This window comes from Limulus polyphemus, unplaced genomic scaffold (assembly GCF_000517525.1).
Source record: "Limulus polyphemus unplaced genomic scaffold, Limulus_polyphemus-2.1.2 Scaffold183, whole genome shotgun sequence".
Lineage (NCBI taxonomy): Eukaryota > Metazoa > Arthropoda > Merostomata > Xiphosura > Limulidae > Limulus > Limulus polyphemus.
The window spans coordinates 244,390-262,071 of record NW_013665793.1 but is presented as its reverse complement, the minus strand read 5'-3'; the positions used below and the strand labels follow the sequence as shown (position 1 = coordinate 262,071).

Sequence of the window (17,682 nt, the reverse complement as noted above, 5' to 3'; positions counted from 1 at the left end):
AATAAAGAAGTGAGTAAAACTTAGCGTTTAAATAATAAAATAAAATATTACGATAATAACATTGTTGGATTGAGATTAGCAAATATTTCAAATCACTTTTATCGTATTAATAAAATTACACCCATTAAACTTGGTTTTAATTTTTTTCTAAACATTTACTCAATCTTAATTATTAAATAGGTGATTTAAATCATGGTGAAAAATGGGCTGAAATAAAAATGGATTAATTTTAATGTTTTAAATAAATAAGAACGAGGGAATTTTTATTGTAACTGCCAAAGTACTGAATTTTGAGGTTCAGTGTTGATAACATATTGATAAGAGTAAACATAGCGATTGTCCCCGAGATCTATAAGAAACGGTGAAGATATAATCCCTCACCCTCGAGATATGCAAGTGCGACGTGTCAGTGATATAGGCTCCACTTCAGAGATCATCATATAGAATCCTATCTGCGATAGACTCTTAATTTTCCGCAAGACAGATTCAATACATGCCTGAGGCGAGTTGCATTCATGCTAGTATTCTTCACTGCATGGCTGCTTATGATTAAGCTTTTTTTGACAGAAAGCCATACCATCATACAAAAGAACATCGAAATTCCAGTCATGTAAGCCCGATGGTATTGGTTGCCCATACTCTTGGTGGAATATGGGCATCTACATGCAGCAGAGATCTGGTAATCCCAGTTCTCCAAGGGATCACCAACCACGTTTTGTAGTGAGCTTGTCTGTAGAGCACGTCGTATTAGCTATTCTCTACAGAAGAACCATTCAACGTCCATACATGCACAAGAGCTTCCATTAGTGTAACCCTCAGTGGCAGTATATACAGAGTCATCATGGCCAGCAAACAACATTCGCAAGAAAATCAAAAAGAGCAATACGTTTGAAAATAGTGAAAAAAAATAAAAAATTAAAAACGGCACGAAGCCAAGATCCCGCCCTGTGGGACGGCACCGCCTCCGTCGACTAGTGAGCGGCACTGCTTCGACACAGATTGGTGGGTCTGCCAACAGAAAGGAAACTGAAGGGCCATCCTACTGATGAAAACGTTCTCACTGTTTCGACAACTTTCCTTGCAAGGTAACTTTCTTTGTCATTACCCTTCCAAAAGTCTCTATACGAAACATTATCTATATATTCAGTTTTCGTTTGTAGATAGCACACTTACATTTTCCTGTTTACTGCCTTAAAATAGTTTACATTTTGTTAAGCAAAAGAAAGAAAAAACAAATTAAACAAAACAAAAACCGAATGTCTTTAAATAAATGATTGTAATTTTAGCTAAGTTTGATCAAAAGTTTTTAATAAGCGTTTGTATATAAAGTTTTAGATCTTTCAAGATTAATTCAAGGTATGTGATCTTATCGGAGAGAACGAGACGGACGAAGTTGAAATTTAGAAACTGTTTATTTTACAATGGTATTATTGTGTAACTAATATATTTAAGTCGTAAAAAAAACCAGCCTCACGGAAATATATTTTCCCTACTATCTCACTACAGAACGTGTAGGGGACGGATTCTCAGTAAACTGACGTACGTTGGGTGGGCTTTCTCAGGTGGCGCGCCTCTCACTGGCTGATTTAGTGACTCAAGAGAAGCTCCAGGTCATCACAGGGTCATTTGACCAATCTCTGAGGTAGGAGAATTACGAGTGAGGAATACGACTTCAGCCAGGTAAGTAGCTCTGTTCATACTCTTAAATTTCTTTTATAGAGCTGTTAAAGTACCGCGCAATTGCTCCCTAAAATCAACAACACGGGTTTTATGGCTACTTTGAATGATTATGTGGCTATCTCTCCCGACGCGCTCTTTCTCCTTCACAGATATCGTCCACCTCTTAACACTTTTAAACATATCAAAACATTTAATGGACCATAGTCCGTTGAATAATGTGTCGTTATGTGTCACCGTCAACACATACACTGTGACTAAAATTGCTTTGTGTTCTATTTGCGAGACGATGGTTTGACAGTAACACCATCCGTCCTCCACATGACAACCAATTCACATCCTTTCGTACATAACAGGATTGGAGGACAGGTTGTACTAAAGACCATAATGGGATATAACCTTTTTTTAAAACCACTTGGTTGTAATTATCACAGTCATATCTTTAATAGTTTATGTTGTTTGTACAGTTTGTTTAGCGCTTTTTAATACACTTATCACTGTACACACACTCCCTCGTCAAACGATGATAACAAGTAGATATACAATGAATGTACTTCGATGAATTGTAACATGACATAGATTTTCACACTAAACATAAAACTGCACAGCTCATTCTTTGTTCTTTACTGTCATGTGTACACTGTAAAAAATGTTGCCATATTGTTAACTGCGCGTATCGTGTATGTTAACTTTTTTGTTCTTTACTGTCATGCGTACATTGAAAAAATGTTGCCATATTGTTAACTGCACGTATCGTGTATGTTAACACCTCTTTTTTAACATTTATTTGATACAGACTGATAGTAGATCACAATAGAACACCATGTGAGGATGTTGTAATTAGAGTGTTAAGTGTATTTGTATTTCAACTTTCCACGTTCTGGGAGTGATCAGGATACCTTACAGTATTCTAATATATATCAGTTAAACCGGTTAAGAAAATTAACGTCAAATGAGCTTGTTGGAGAGAAAATACACACAGACGAAACGTTCGAATTGTAAGAGTTTTCTTTTAAGAAGTTGGTTTGCATATCACAGTTATACATGCTAAAAGTCTTATTTAACCTGTTGATAAATACTATTTCGAATAAATAGAGTGAATTGTATAGCATAAACAGAGAAGATAAAAAATAAATGTCTTGAAACAAATCCAGTGCTAAGTCTGTTTTCAAATACTTATCTTTGTTTCTAGTTCCACATTAACACAAATGTTTGATATTACAGAAATTAACATGAGCTAAAATCAGGTTACAACATGTTTTGATTGACTATTAACAGATATTTAATAAAATAGGTTTTCTTTATATGCTAATTGAGGAATATGGCTCGTTGCGTTTAGGATACATTGTACATTTTAACATAAAAGGGGGGGTAACAAAATGTTGCACAGTACAAAATGCCTCAAATTATGTTTACAAATTTATTAGAACAATAAAACAATTGTATTAACTCAATTACTGGATATCATACCGTTGTTTTATTATAACCAAATCTGATTCTCTTGAAATCGAACTAAAACTGTCAGGATATTTTTCGAATGTTCAGTAAATGGTGTAGTTTTAATACCAGGATATTTTTCGAATGTTCAGTTAATGATGTAGTTTTAATATCAGGATAGTTTTCGAAAGTTCAGTTAATGATGTAGTTTTAATATCAGGATATTTTTCGAAAATTCAGTTAATGATGTAGTTTTAATATCAGGATATTTTTCGAAAGTTCATTTAATGATGTAGTTTTAATATCAGAATATTTTTCGAAAGTTCAGTTAATGATGTAGTTTTAATATCAGGATATTTTTCGAAAGTTCAGTTAATGATGTAGTTTTAATATCAGAATATTTTTCGAAAGTTCAGTTAATGATGTAGTTTTAATATCAGGATATTTTTCGAAAGTTCAGTTAATGATGTAGTTTTAATAAGCTTAACAAATAGATAATAAAATTAGGAGTAAGCTTAATTGCTTCTTCATAGGGTTTATAATGTTTATTTGAAATCCTGTAACTTGTAATCTATTTAGCTTATTATTAAGAAAGTATAGCGTACTTAACTTCACAGCCAAGACTATCTGAATCAGTTATAAGTGTAATGAAAAGGTTAACTATGAGCGTATAATTTTAAAGGTCATTTTGTACGCCATAAAAACTACCGCAAAACGCCGTTATGTCGTCGTAAACACTTCCTCGCATGCTTCAGTACACGCATAAACTGTGCTACCCACAAAGTTACCCTATTTTTATAGTCTCATTACAACCTCATAGATGAAATGTTTTTTGTTTTTTTTCAATTCATAAAAGTACACGAGTTAGCAAAAATAATAGGTATTAGTTATTGATGCATACAGCACCCAATAAATCCTTCGGTCTTTTGTTTTATAAGGTCCCTATAAAAACCAACTCCAAGTTCTCTTTGTTATTTGACAGTGACATTATGGTAAAATCAAGCAAGTTGTAAATGAATACAAACAACAACAAAAAAAAACCGTATTGTAGCGTTCTAAACTAATTCATCCACTGATCGAGGACGAGAATAAAAGATTCAGAGATTTGTAAATATAATATATATCGTTTAACCTCAGCTGTGATTTTCATATGATGTCATTTTGTTTCCAGTTTCTCGTTACCTTAGGCGTTTCTTAAACTTAAGTTGATTCAATAGTTTATTACGGGTATGAGACATTATAAAAATTATAATTATAATAATGCTATATTGATTACATGGTGCGTTTGATTACATAACATACTATGCAGTTTTCTCAATTATCGTTTTAACGCTTCATGTTAATTTAAAAGTTTAACAACTCTATGATTAGTAACGCACTACCTCCTAGAAAAGTAACTTTAGCTGAGAATAATTCAGGTGATGCTGTATTTAAGCCTAGCAACAAGATTAGATTAAAGCTTTAAAGTAACTTTAAAAGATTAAAGTAACTTTAGCTGAGAATAATGCAGGTAATGCTGTATTTAAGCCTAGCAACAAGATTAGATTAAAGCTTTCGCTTTTCAGGGTGTTTTACTCAACAAAACGTGAGACATTTTATAATGTACATATTACAAAAATCAAAGTTTTTAAATCCGAATTTTGATCTGAAATACCACATACGCCTGTGCAATATTCGTGCAACATATTCAATAGCATTTAACTAAAACTGAGTCTCCGATAGGAAGTGTCCTCCCGGTGAATTAGTAGTACGTTAGCAAGTGTCTCCCGATGGATCGGTAGTACTTTAGCAAGTGTCCCCCCCCCCCGGTGGAGTGGTAGTACGTTTACAAACTTACAACGCTAGAATCCGGGCTTCGATTCCCCATGATTGTATCAACAGATAGCCCAATGTGGCTTTTCACTAACACAAACAAATCGTTAGCAAGCTCTACTGTAACTGATATTTATTTACTTGCTTTGGTCAGGAAATACATCTGGTGAAACTAAACTAGCATGCCAATATTTACCTACAGAAAAACATGATTGAATATTCTGTAAAGTCAAACAGCAGTCTACACAACAACAGCACTAAAGTTGACTTTGAGCAGCTGAGTTTCCAATTCCAGTAAACTTCTTATAGATAACGTTATGGATATCACAAAGTAATTGAGGTAAACCAAGCAGAAAATTAACATTTTAGGCATTTTAACTACATTTTTAATTAACGTCTCCTTGTTTTCAAATTTAACATGATGTGCATTTTGTAATATCTTAGAAACTTTAAAAGCGTTCAACTAATGTTCTTTAAGAAGGCACCTTAGTTACTAGCTGAAAACATACATTATTCTCTTTAATATTCAGATGATTATCTTTAGCTTAACATCTGATCTGTTGCACGAATCATGTATCTGATTCAGTTATATATTCCGTTTTTGTATATATATAAATTAACGAAAATTTCTCTCTTCAAAGCGACCTGGCCACCGTTATTATTTTTTATACTAAGATATGTGTTATATGGCAAACATGTTTCTTTGATATCATAATTCAAAACTGCAGTTTCGAAGTATCTTATTTCTCTGAGGTATATATAGATATTGATATGTCATAAATTTGTTTGTTTGTTTGTAATTAAGCACAAAGCTACACAAAGGGCTATCTGTGCTCTGCCCACCACGGGTATCGAAACCCGGTTTCTAGCGTTGTAAGTCCGCAGACATACCGCTGTGCCACTGGGGGGCACGTCATAAATATAGTATTTTGTTCAAAATTGGTATCTGAGAACCGTCATAATGTAAAATGATCACCTTAAACTTTCATTAACAGTGCTTAGTTCACACAAAAATTATGTTTCTTTGATATTTTAATTCAAAATTATACTTTTGTAGTGTTCTATCTATCTGAGGTTTATAGATATTGATATAAAATTTGTTTAAAGGGGCTAGTTTGAAATTGTATTAATCAACTTAAACTATCATTAACAGTTGTTAAAGCACAGAAAAAACAAACTAAGTTACACTTTTGAAATATTGCTATCCAAGACTTTAAACTGGTACAGGTTCATTACCATTGGTATAATTGTCTCAAAATCAAAACTTCTAAATGTCAATATTGTGCTGCATGTATCTTATGTATAGGTTAGCATTATAGAACTGTTTTGATCTAAGTACAATTGCACTAATAAAGCGTCAAAACTATTTTTAAGACCTTTAAACACATTGCTTAAGCCTAAAACCGATTTGTATGTTGTTTATTATTTTAATTTGTCACTTTTGTTGGAAAGTTCTTTCATCTGACACAATTAGAAACTCAGCTTTTCCCATCTGGAGTTTTCTGGTTAATCAAAATAATTTTGTTTGAAAACAACCATCAAATCTCCCATATAAATCAACTAGTGTTAAAAACACACACTTTCTAACTCAGTGTGGTCAGACATTCTGAAGAAATCAAGGAACTGTTTGTCTGTAGTAATTAAGAAAAACAAAATAGAATTTAACCAGAAGATCTCGCAAAGTGAGCTGAATAACACGTGCCATGTTTTTTATACTCCTTTCTAACTAAAAAGTAATTGTATGCATTTCCTAGAAAATATTTAATTTGGCTTAGACTTCGTTTGTAATTGTAGTGAGACTTAACATTAGCCTACAATAAATGTGCTAAGATATTCTTGATAAATAAGATATACGGATTAATGATTCGCATGCTTAGTAACATCAGTTATTTACTAATCTTGAATTCACTTGAGTATAATAAATATAACATATTTCTAAAAGCACAGTAATTTTAGTGTCAAGTGTATATTGTCTAGCCTTTAATTCCACCCCAAAACGCGGGTTTATATAAGTGTAATTTGACGTTTTTTCTTTATATTCTATTTGATATATCATCATAATTAATAAAATTCAACTGAATGCAGATCACTTAATGATAAATTGTGTTGATCATTCTTATAGCCTGACGCATTTTAGAAAGCGAAAATTTCTACAGTCTCCTTCATTATCATTACCCTTAAGTTTTTTACGTACTTAACACTTGATGTTAAGTGACATATCGTTAAAATAAGCTAGAGTGCAAAAGACTAAATAACTTTCGGGAATGATCTCGGTAATTTTTTAATTCTTCTTCCAGTAATAAATTACAAACTTTACTCTGATTAGTAAACAATATTAAAAACCATTTAAAACATCCGTTAGATAGTCAGAAACTATCATATTAACCAACACAAAGGAGCCGCTGTTATCGTAACAATTTTCGTTTATAAAGAAAAAATTGCAAAAAAAATCTCTGAACTGTGAAGTTAGTTCATGCCGTTCCCACTATGTGGCGTTATAAGCTTTACATATTGGTTTATTATCCGACTGTTCAAGGGATCTTTAGGTTAACTGCTGTTCGAATGGAAAATGCATTCTCTAATCATTAATTTATTTTCTAATAATTTTTACTTTTATGATAATAGTGAAACTGTACATAATATGTAATGTATTATATTTATAGAAATTTTCGTATGTCAGATGTAGGTATAGAAACTAAGAAATTTGTATATCTATGCCTTTGAAGTATTTCAAATCATATAAACACAGTGCAAACTAAAGGCTTGATTACTGATTTTTATAATTACAGTCTTTATTGCTTGCAAAAACTTTGGTATTGTAATCATTTCAAATTAGCTAACAAAGCTCATAAAATGTTGTACAGTTTATTTTATGTTTTCTTGTAAATAAAGAACGAAATGCATACAATAATATAAAAAAATTTGTTTCTGGCGTCTTTAGATTAATGTTAATGAAAGCATATATATAGTTCCACATTGTGAAAAGATGTGAATTATATCTCGTAAGAGAAAGGTCGTATAATCAACTTACAGCCACTTACTGTGTAATAACCAATCAAACTGTAATCGTAGTAGTTAAGGTTGTAATAGTCACAGACTGCAAGTCACAACCAACTAGCAATCTATTATCAAACCTGTAGGAATAATTAGTTACCCTCTCATTAGTAGCAGTGAAAACCAACTAACTTAGTGTTAATTAAAACGAGACAACTTATAGTCACTTATTGTGTAACAGCCAACAAAGTATAATTTTTACATGAATTACTAAGTATCTATCTATCTGTGTTCTTGAATAATTTTAAGTTTAAATGTTCATAACTAAAATTAAGTTGAATAATTGAAACACTAGATAGGCTAAACTGACATAAGTGTAACTGTAAGCTTCACGCACTCTAACAGAAAAGTAAACAGTAGCCAGTCTACTGTAACTGCCAGAAATAGTCAGTTTCTCGTAGAATGGTATAAATTAATCAGTATCCAGACTACTATAACTGTCAGCAACAACCAGCTTCAAGTAGTCTAATACAAATTTAATTAAACAGTAGTCTGTTTACCATAACTATGAGCAACAGCTAGCTTACCTGTAGTCGCCTGTTAAAATTACAAAACTTTTAGCAACAGCCATAACTATAACTGCCCAGCTTTGTATAATCTACCAAAGCAATCATCAATATCTAGATCAACAACAAAATATCAGCGGCAAGGTAACCACAAATTTAGTCTTATCTGGCTTATGTTTAAGATACCTTAACGTTCTGCATTTTACCCACTTTAGTGAAATGCATCGTTATGAACGTTGATCAATAGTATGATCTTTAGTGCATAGGGAGCTTAGTAGTCTGATATTTTGTATATAGGTAGCTCATAGTGTATAGGTGACTGAACACTTCTAATATTTAAGATCAATAGTCTAATATTTAGTATATAAGAAGCTCAGTAATCTGATCTTTAGAGTATAGGTAGCTCGGGTAGTCTGATCTTTAGTATATAGGTAGTTCCGTAGTCTGATCTGTAGTGTATAGATAGCTCAGTAGTTTGATAGTTAGTGTATAGGTAGCTCAGTAGTCTAATCTTTAGGGTATAGAAAACTGCGTACTCTGACCTTTAGTGTATAGGTAGCTCAGTAGTCTGATCTTTAATGTATAGGTAGCTCAGGTAATTTGATGTTTAGTGTATAGGTAGTTCATTAGTCTGATCTTTAGTGTATAAGTAGCTCAGTAGTCTGATATTTTGTGTATAGGTAGCTCATAGATTAATCTTTAGTGTATAGGTAGCTCGGGTAGTCTGATCTTTAGTGTATAGATACTTTAGTAGTCTGATCTGTAGTGTATAGATAGTACAGTAATTTGATCTTTAGTATGTAAGTAATTCAGTAGTCTGATCTTTAGTGTATAAGTAGCTCACTAATCTGATCTTTAGTTTATATGTAGCTCAGTAGCTTGACCTTTAGTGTATAGGTAGCTCACTAGTCTGATCTGCAGTATATAAGTAGCCCACTAGTCTGATCTGTAGTATATAAGTAGCCCACTAGTCTGATCTTTAGTATATAAGTAGCTCAGTAATGTGATACTTAGTTTATAGGTAGCTCAGTAACTTGACTTTTAGTGTATAGGTAGCTCACTAGTCTGATCTTTAGTGTACAGGTAGCTCAGTACTCTGATCTTCAGTGTATAGGTAGCTCAGTACTTTGATCTTTAGTGGATAGGTAACTACGTAGTTTGATCATTAATGTATAGGTTGCTCAGGTAGTCTGATGTTTAAGGTATAGGAAGCTCAGGTAGTCTGATCTTCAGTGTGTATATAGCTCTGTAGTTTGATATTTAAAGTAAAATAGTTCAGTAGTCTGATATGTAAGGCGTAAATAACCCAATACTTTGATATTTAAGGCCTAAGTAACTCATTAGTCTTATCTATATTGTACAGGTAGTTCAGAAGTCTCATCTTTAAGATATAAATAGTTTATAAATCTCAGGTAGTTCAGAAACCTGATGTTTAGTATATAAGTAACTCAGTAGTCTGATCTTTAGTGTATAAATAACTCAGTAGTCTGATCTTTAGTGTATAGGCAGCTCAGGAATATGATATTTAAGGTCTAGATAGTTAATTTATCTGATGTTTAAGGTATAAATAGTTCAGTCTGATCTTTAGTATATAGGTAGGTCATGTAGTCTGATCATTAGCGTATAGGTAGCTCTGTAACCTGATTTTTAATATATAGTTAGCTCAGGTAGTCTGATCTTCAATGGTCAGACTACTGACTATCCATACACTAAAGATGAGACTTATGAACTACATATACACTAAACATCAAACTACCTAAATTATATATACATTAAACACCAGGCTACTGAGCTACCTATACATTAAAGATCAGACTGCACTATTTATACGTTAAACATGAGATTACTTAGCTATTTATACCTTAAACACGAGATTACGTAGCTACTTATACCTTAAAGAAGAGACTACTGAGCTACCTATACAATATATATCAGACTACTGAGTTACTTACGTCTTAAATATCAGACTATTGGGTTATTTTAGACTTAAATATCAGTTTACTGAGCTGGTTATACACTAAAGTTCAGACTGCAGAGCTATCTACACACTAGTGTATATATAGCTCTGTAGTCTGACCTTTAGAGTATAGGTAGCTCAGCAGTCTGGTCGTTAGTGTATAGGAAACTCAGTAATCTGATTTGTAGTATATAGATAGCTCAATAGTTTGATCTTTAGTGTATAAGTAGCTCAGTAGCCTGATGTTTAATGTATAGATGGCTCAGGTAGTCTGAGTATTAGTGTATAGGTGGCTTGACCTTTAGTGTATAGGTAGCTATGTACTCTGATCTTTAGTATATAAGTAGGTCAGGTAGTCTGACCTTTAGCATATAGGTAGCTCAGTAGCCTGATGTTTAATGTAAAGGTAGCGTAGGTAGTATGATCTTCAGTGTGTAGATAGCTCTGTAGTCTGAACTTTAGTGTATAAGTAGCTCAGTAGTCTGATCTGTAAGGTATGAATAGTTCAGTAGTCCTATATTTAAGGTATAAATAGCTCAGTAGTCTGATCTATATTGTATAGGTAGCTCAGAAACTTGATGTTTAGAGTATAAGTAGCTCAGTAGTCTGACCTTTAGTGCATAGGTAGCTCAGTAACTTGACCTTTAGTGTCTAGGTCGCTCAGTAGTCTGACCTTTAGTGAATAGGTAGCTATATAAGCTCATCGTTAGTGTATAAGTATCTCAGTAATATAATCTTTAGTGTAAAGGTATCTCAGTAGTTTGATCATGAGTGTATCGGTAGCCTAGTAACCTGATATTTAAGGTATAAATAGCTAAGTAATATGATGTTTAAGGTACAAATAGCTAAGTGATATGATGTTTAAGAAATAAATAGTTCAGTCTGATTTTTAGTGTATAGGTAGCTCAGTAGCCTGATCTTTAGTGTATAGATAACTCTGTAGTCTGACCTTTACTGTATAAGTAGCACAGTAGTCTGGTCGTTAGTGTATAGGTAGCTCAATAATCTGATCTTTAGTGTATAAGTAGCTCAGAAGCCTGATGTTTATGGTATAGGTAGCTCAGGTAGTCTCTTCTCTAGTATAAAGATAATTATGTAGTCTGAACTTTAGTGTATAAGTATCTCAGTGGTCTGAACTTTAGTGCATAAGTATCTCAGTAGTCTGATCTTTAGTGTATAAGTAGCTCAGTAGTCTGATCTTTAGTGTATAGTTAGCTAAGTCTGATATTTAGTGTATAGGTACCTCAGTAGTATGACCTTTAGTATATAGGTAGCTCAGTAGCCTGATGTTTAATGTATAGGAGCTCAGGTAGTCTGATATTTTGTGTATAGATAGTTTAGTAGTCTGATCTGTTGTGTATAGATAGTACAGTAGTCTTATTTTCAGTGTACAAGTAGCTCAGTAGTCTGATCTTTAGTATATAGGTAATTTAGTAGTCTGATTTGTAGTATATAGATAGCTCAATAGTTTGATCTTTAGTGTATAGATAGCTCTGGTAGTCTGATCTATATTGTATAGGTAGCTCAGAAACTTGATGTTTAGAGTATAAGTAGCTCAGTAGTCTGACCTTTAGTGCATAGGTAGCTCAGTAGTCTGACCTTTAGTGAATAGGTAGCTATATAATCTGATCGTTAGTGTATAAGTATCTCAGTAATATAATCTTTAGTGTAAAGGTATCTCAGTAGTCTGATCATGAGTGTATGGGTAGCCTAGTAACCTGATATTTAAGGTATAAATAGCTAAGTAATATGATGTTTAAGGTACAAATAGCTAAGTGATATGATGTTTAAGAAATAAATAGTTCAGTCTGATTTTTAGTGTATAGGTAGCTCAGTAGTCTGATCTTTAGTATATAGGTAATTTAGTAGTCTGATTTGTAGTATATAGATAGCTCAATAGTTTGATCTTTAGTGTATAGATAGCTCAGTACCTTGATCTTTAGTGTATAGATAGCTCAGTACCCTGATCTTTAGTGTATAGATAGCTCAGGTAGTCTGATCTTTAGTGTATAAAGAGCCCATTATTCTGATCTTTAGTGTATAGGTAACTCAGTGGTCTGAGCTTTAGTGTATAAGTAGCTCAGTAGTCTGATCTTTAGTGTATTGGTAGCTTAATAATCTGATCTTTAAGCTATCAATAGCTCAATCTGATCTGTAGTGTATAGGTAGCTCAGTAACTAGACCTGTAGTGTAGAAATAGCTCACTTGTCTACAGGTAGCTCAGTAGTTTGATCTTTAGTGTATAGGTAGCTCAATAGTCCGATCTTTAGTGTATAGGTAGCTCAGTAACTAGACCTGTAGTGTAGAAATAGCTCAGTTGTCTACAGGTAGCTCAGTAGTTTGATCTTTAGTGTATAGGTAGCTCAATAGTCCGATCTTTAGTATATAGGTAGCTCAGTAACTAGACATTTAGTGTATAAATAGCTCAGTAGTCTGATCAATAAGGCATAAATATCTAATTAGTCTGACCTTTAAGGTATAAATAGGTCAGTAGTTTGATATTTAGGTGATAGGTGACTCATTATTTCTAATATTGAAGGTATAGATAGCTCAGTACCGATCTTTAGTGTATAGGTAAAGTAGATCAGTAGTCTGATCTTTAAAGTATAGGTAGCTCAGTAGCTTGTCACTTAGCGTGCACACACCTTACTCGTAGTTAAGATATCTGTTTTCCTGCACCTTACACCACCAGCATCATGTGAACAGGACACCTTCAGTATATCATTTTTTATTGCAGTAAGTTCCCAAACTATTTTCGTTTACTTCATAATACACAAATTACCATCTATTCCTGCAATTTACAATAAATCTACCATCACTTATCGCAACAGAAAAACAACCAACGTACTTCATTTGACAAACAACCTTCCCTCACTTGCTGCATCAGACAACCATCACATCCTCATTGACTGCAATCGACAATCAACCTACCATCAATTATTGCAACAAACTATTCTGTTATTACTTAACTCAGCAGACAACAAACAACCATCATTTACTGCATCAGACAACTATCCTGTCATCATCCCTCTTCATAAGAAATTCGAAACAACAGTATACAGCCTTAGAATAATCTAACGTGTTTTTATTTTGAAAACAACCCCATAGTTATATTATTGTTATTATATGAAATTAGAGCTTCGGTAGAGTAAACAGTAACAGAGCATCTCCAGGCATAACTTTCATAGTAAACATAGGCAATATTTTGTGTTCTCACAAAATACCGAAATAATATATTCTTTTTTTTTCCTTCTGTCATCAGAAAGAGTGAGTTCTGTGAAAGTATACATTGGAATACCAACAAAACGATGCCGCAATAAGACATGTAAACAACAGAAGATACATATTACAGCAACCAGTCTCCAATGCTATATTGTATAAAGGAAAAGATCAAGGTCGTAAAAAAACACTATTGTAGCTTATATGTGACGTCATAAAATCAGTAATTCCGCCGCGAGCAATGCGAATTTAAGCTCGAATGACCAACAAATTAGACTGTCTTTAGATGTCGTGTTAAAGTCATGAAAATAGGGACTATTTAATCTATAATGTAGGGATCTCACGTAGCCACAAGCAGAATATATCCATTTTAATTTGTTATTGATATTGAAGCATTAAAACCGCCAGGAAATGTTGTGACAGTAATCATTTAGAGAATATAGTTATTTCAAGTTGTTATCGTCATCGATAGTACACGACCAGCAGAAACTGAAATCATTAATAGGTAATAACTTACTTTGTGTTGTTATCATCACGTTGTAAACACCGGTAAGATAAGATAATCAAATGCATTGATTTATTCAATCGTGTTGTGATTGTTAACCGAAGTAACCAATTAATCATTAAGTATCTTATTATTCGTTCTTTAGCACAGTTTCTTGTTAAAGGGAGGATAAGATTTTAAGTTTCATATATAGAGCTATAGCTTTGAGGCTATACGTTTTTTTACCAGAACGCTTTCTGAGGTAGAATCCGTGTTCTAACTTCACTTAAAATACAAATTTATTTGTGTAATAGCTAACATGGCATGCTTTCCAATGTTTAACGTTAAGCGTAAAATGTTAGATACTAAGTAACTTTGAAAACGACATCTTTTATATAGGGATCATAAGCACACGTGCCACACTATTTTATTCGTTTTGTCATGAAGAATTGTGCAAACTAATACACGTCTACTGAAAATATTTCTTTTAAAGGTGTTAAACCTAATCATCGAATTAATTTAAGTTTAATATTTAATTAGTAAAATATGAAAAATTATGTCCAAATTTTAAAACGTTATATGCTCATTGTATGAACAGTAAAAAATAAAGTATATCAATTTCACTTTCCTTCCAGTATCATACGAAGCTACGACAGAAGAGGCCAAGCACGCCTACCCGTCACGTAAGTATTTCAAATTATGTAACTATCTTTATGGCTCAATAAAACGGATGTTTCACAAGGGCCCATCTTTAAGGGTAGTCAATGTGTTTCAATCGGTTGTGATATAAAATAAGTTCGGCGAGTGATACTTTGCATAACATTTAAAACAGATAAAACATCATGCTCTCGCTGAACTCTCCGAGGTAAGTACCGCGAGCTTCGATGTAATATTAGGCTCTTCCAAACTCATGAATCTCCGCGTAAAGTGTTCACCTAAGGGCTACTTAAGAAAAAGTGATTCAGAGTAAAAAAAAGTAGTATATCTGAACCGTAAAACTGTTGCTGTATATACGTGAATAAGAAAGCCTGCATTCTTCGAGATGATGAAACCTAAAGCGTGACAGCAGTCGCTATTAAAATAACAGAAACTTTCACGAGAATAATTTATCTTCGTGATTTGGAATGATTCTAACTAAAATATATCGAAATTAAATTAATTATACGTTGTACTTTGTATATGTTATTCCACTGGATTTATGTAGTTTTATTTTGTATGTGTATTTTTGATAAAAATTAATGAAAATGTTAAATATAATTTAATCTTGTGAAGAAACAAGTATTTAAGTGAGATTCCCAAACGTTTTGTTTTTCGTTTTTATTCTCGATTTGAGGGCTCAATCACTTGAAATTATCTCTTAAGCTATCATTGTAAACTACTATGTTAATCGACAGTTATCGTAACGAATATCCAGTAGTCTACTTCTGGATATTATAAGATAACTTCTGTGTACTTTCCTGTGTATATAGCTGACAGATATCGAGAGATGTCGGACTTCAGTATAAACGACAACTTCGATAAACTTTCAAGGAAACAAAGAATTGTTTTTATGAGTCACAAAATTAAAAAAAAAAAGTTCAATTAATAAAGTTGACCACTTGATCTTTATTGCATGTACTGCTAGAATAAATATGTAAATTTTTAAGATTTAAGCAGACAAACAAGCATGAAATAGAGGTGGATTATAATAACATTTATCTGCTCAGTACGCTAGATAAGCTTAAATTGCACTTTGAAAAAACAAAGATTTTGTTATCCACACTATTACCGAAATAAACTAATTGTAATTACAACTTGAAAAGTGTAGGTTGAACACTTAACGCATAGAAAATCCAAATAACAATTATTCATACAAACTACATAAACGTTTCTTGATCACAATAGAAGATAGGCAGTTCTAGCGAAACAGAAGCCTAAAGCAATTCAAAAGAAAAATTTAAAAATTCACGAATGTACATTGACATATGAGACCAGTTTAGAGTACTTCTGACCTGGAATTAAAACTGTTAAAAATACATACGTACTTACATGCATATATATATTCAAAATGTTTTGTTCACAATGTGCAGTATCTTTCGGTCTAGAATACAACAACCATGCACTAGTAGCTTAATTAAGCTTAGTTAAAACGAACTTCATATATATATCCGGTTCGTTTGCAATTACAAGCAACTTTGGTATGTATATTTGCATACGTGTATGTAAACATGGAGAATATGTATGCATTACTAGATGTATGCGTTCATTCTTCAAAAAGATTTATTATGTTATGGACAAAATGGTTAATTCCAAACACAAAAAACAAAGAGAGAACTGAAATCACATAGGACATTATAATTAGATACATCTGTACAAACCAGAAACCAGACGTTTTGGCGCCATAATAGTGCCGTCTTGAGTGATGAGAGTTTAGGCTTATTCTATGCAAAGTTGTTAGCTACATTTTCTTGTGTAACGGAATTGTGAGGTGAATGTAATGTATTTAGAAATGTATCACAACAATTGAAGCTACGGTTAACATTAACTCGAAAACAAGCCTTAAAATGCGTTGTTTAAGGCGTCGACATAAGTACACAACGTATTTAGTGTTTCTGATTCAAAGTAGGACGAAAATAGATGTGCACAAGTTTTAAACTTTAGTTACCATTTCGTGTAAACAACTCTTGTTCAATAAGAAACATAAACAAAGTGTATAATGGTGATATGACTGACTTTCCCAATACCAGTCTATACACATTCTTTACATGAAACCCAGCTAATTTAACAAGACAAATGGGAAACATACACATTTATACCCTGTATACAATACTTTACCTAAACTGTTTTTATAGCTTAAATAGTTTGTAAAGTGATTTAATAATTGTTTGTATTTATAGGCCTAAGTAGGCTCTTCTGTCCTGCAGAATAGAAGAAAGAGATATACCTAAATTTTAAAGTCTTTATAGAAGAAACGGCTATCCATAATTTTAAGTCGTTATAGAAAAATAGTTAAACCTCATCTTTAAGTCCATGTAGAAGAAACTGTTATATCTGATCTTTAAGTCCTTGTAGAAGAAACTGTTATATCTGATCTTTAAGTCCTTGTAGAAGAAACGGTTATACCTAATCTTTAAATCCACGTAGAAGAAACGGTTATACCTAATCTTTAAGTCCTTGTAGAAGAAACGGTTATACCTAATCTTTAAGTCCTCGTAGAAGAAACGGTTATACCTAATCTTTAAGTCCTCGTAGAAGAAACGGTTATACCTAATCTTTAAGTCCTCGTAGAAGAAACGGTTATATCTAATCGTTAAGTCGTTGTAGAAGAAACGGTTATACCTAATCTTTAAGTCCTTGTAGAAGAAATGGTTATACCTAATCGTTAAGTCCTCGTAGAAGAAACGGTTATATCTAATCGTTAAGTCGTTGTAGAAGAAACGGTTATACCTAATCTTTAAGTCCTTGTAGAAGAAACGGTTATACCTTATCGTTAAATTCCCTTGTAGAAAAAACAACTATAGTATAATTTTAAAATGTTCGTGTTATATCGAAACTGT

General features: G+C 32.7%; 1 protein-coding gene across 1 annotated transcript in view; it reads left to right on the top strand.

Annotated features, from left to right (window-relative positions):
- Positions 1-285: 285 nt before the first annotated feature.
- The window catches only part of LOC106478133 (homeobox protein Hox-B7-B-like), a 186,914-nt gene continuing 169,517 nt past the window's right edge, over positions 286-17,682 (top strand). The window contains exons 1-3 of the mRNA XM_022381664.1: positions 286-1,085; positions 1,507-1,680; positions 14,782-14,829. The gene's annotated coding sequence lies outside the window, so the exon portion shown is untranslated. The remainder of the gene's footprint in view (positions 1,086-1,506; positions 1,681-14,781; positions 14,830-17,682) is intronic.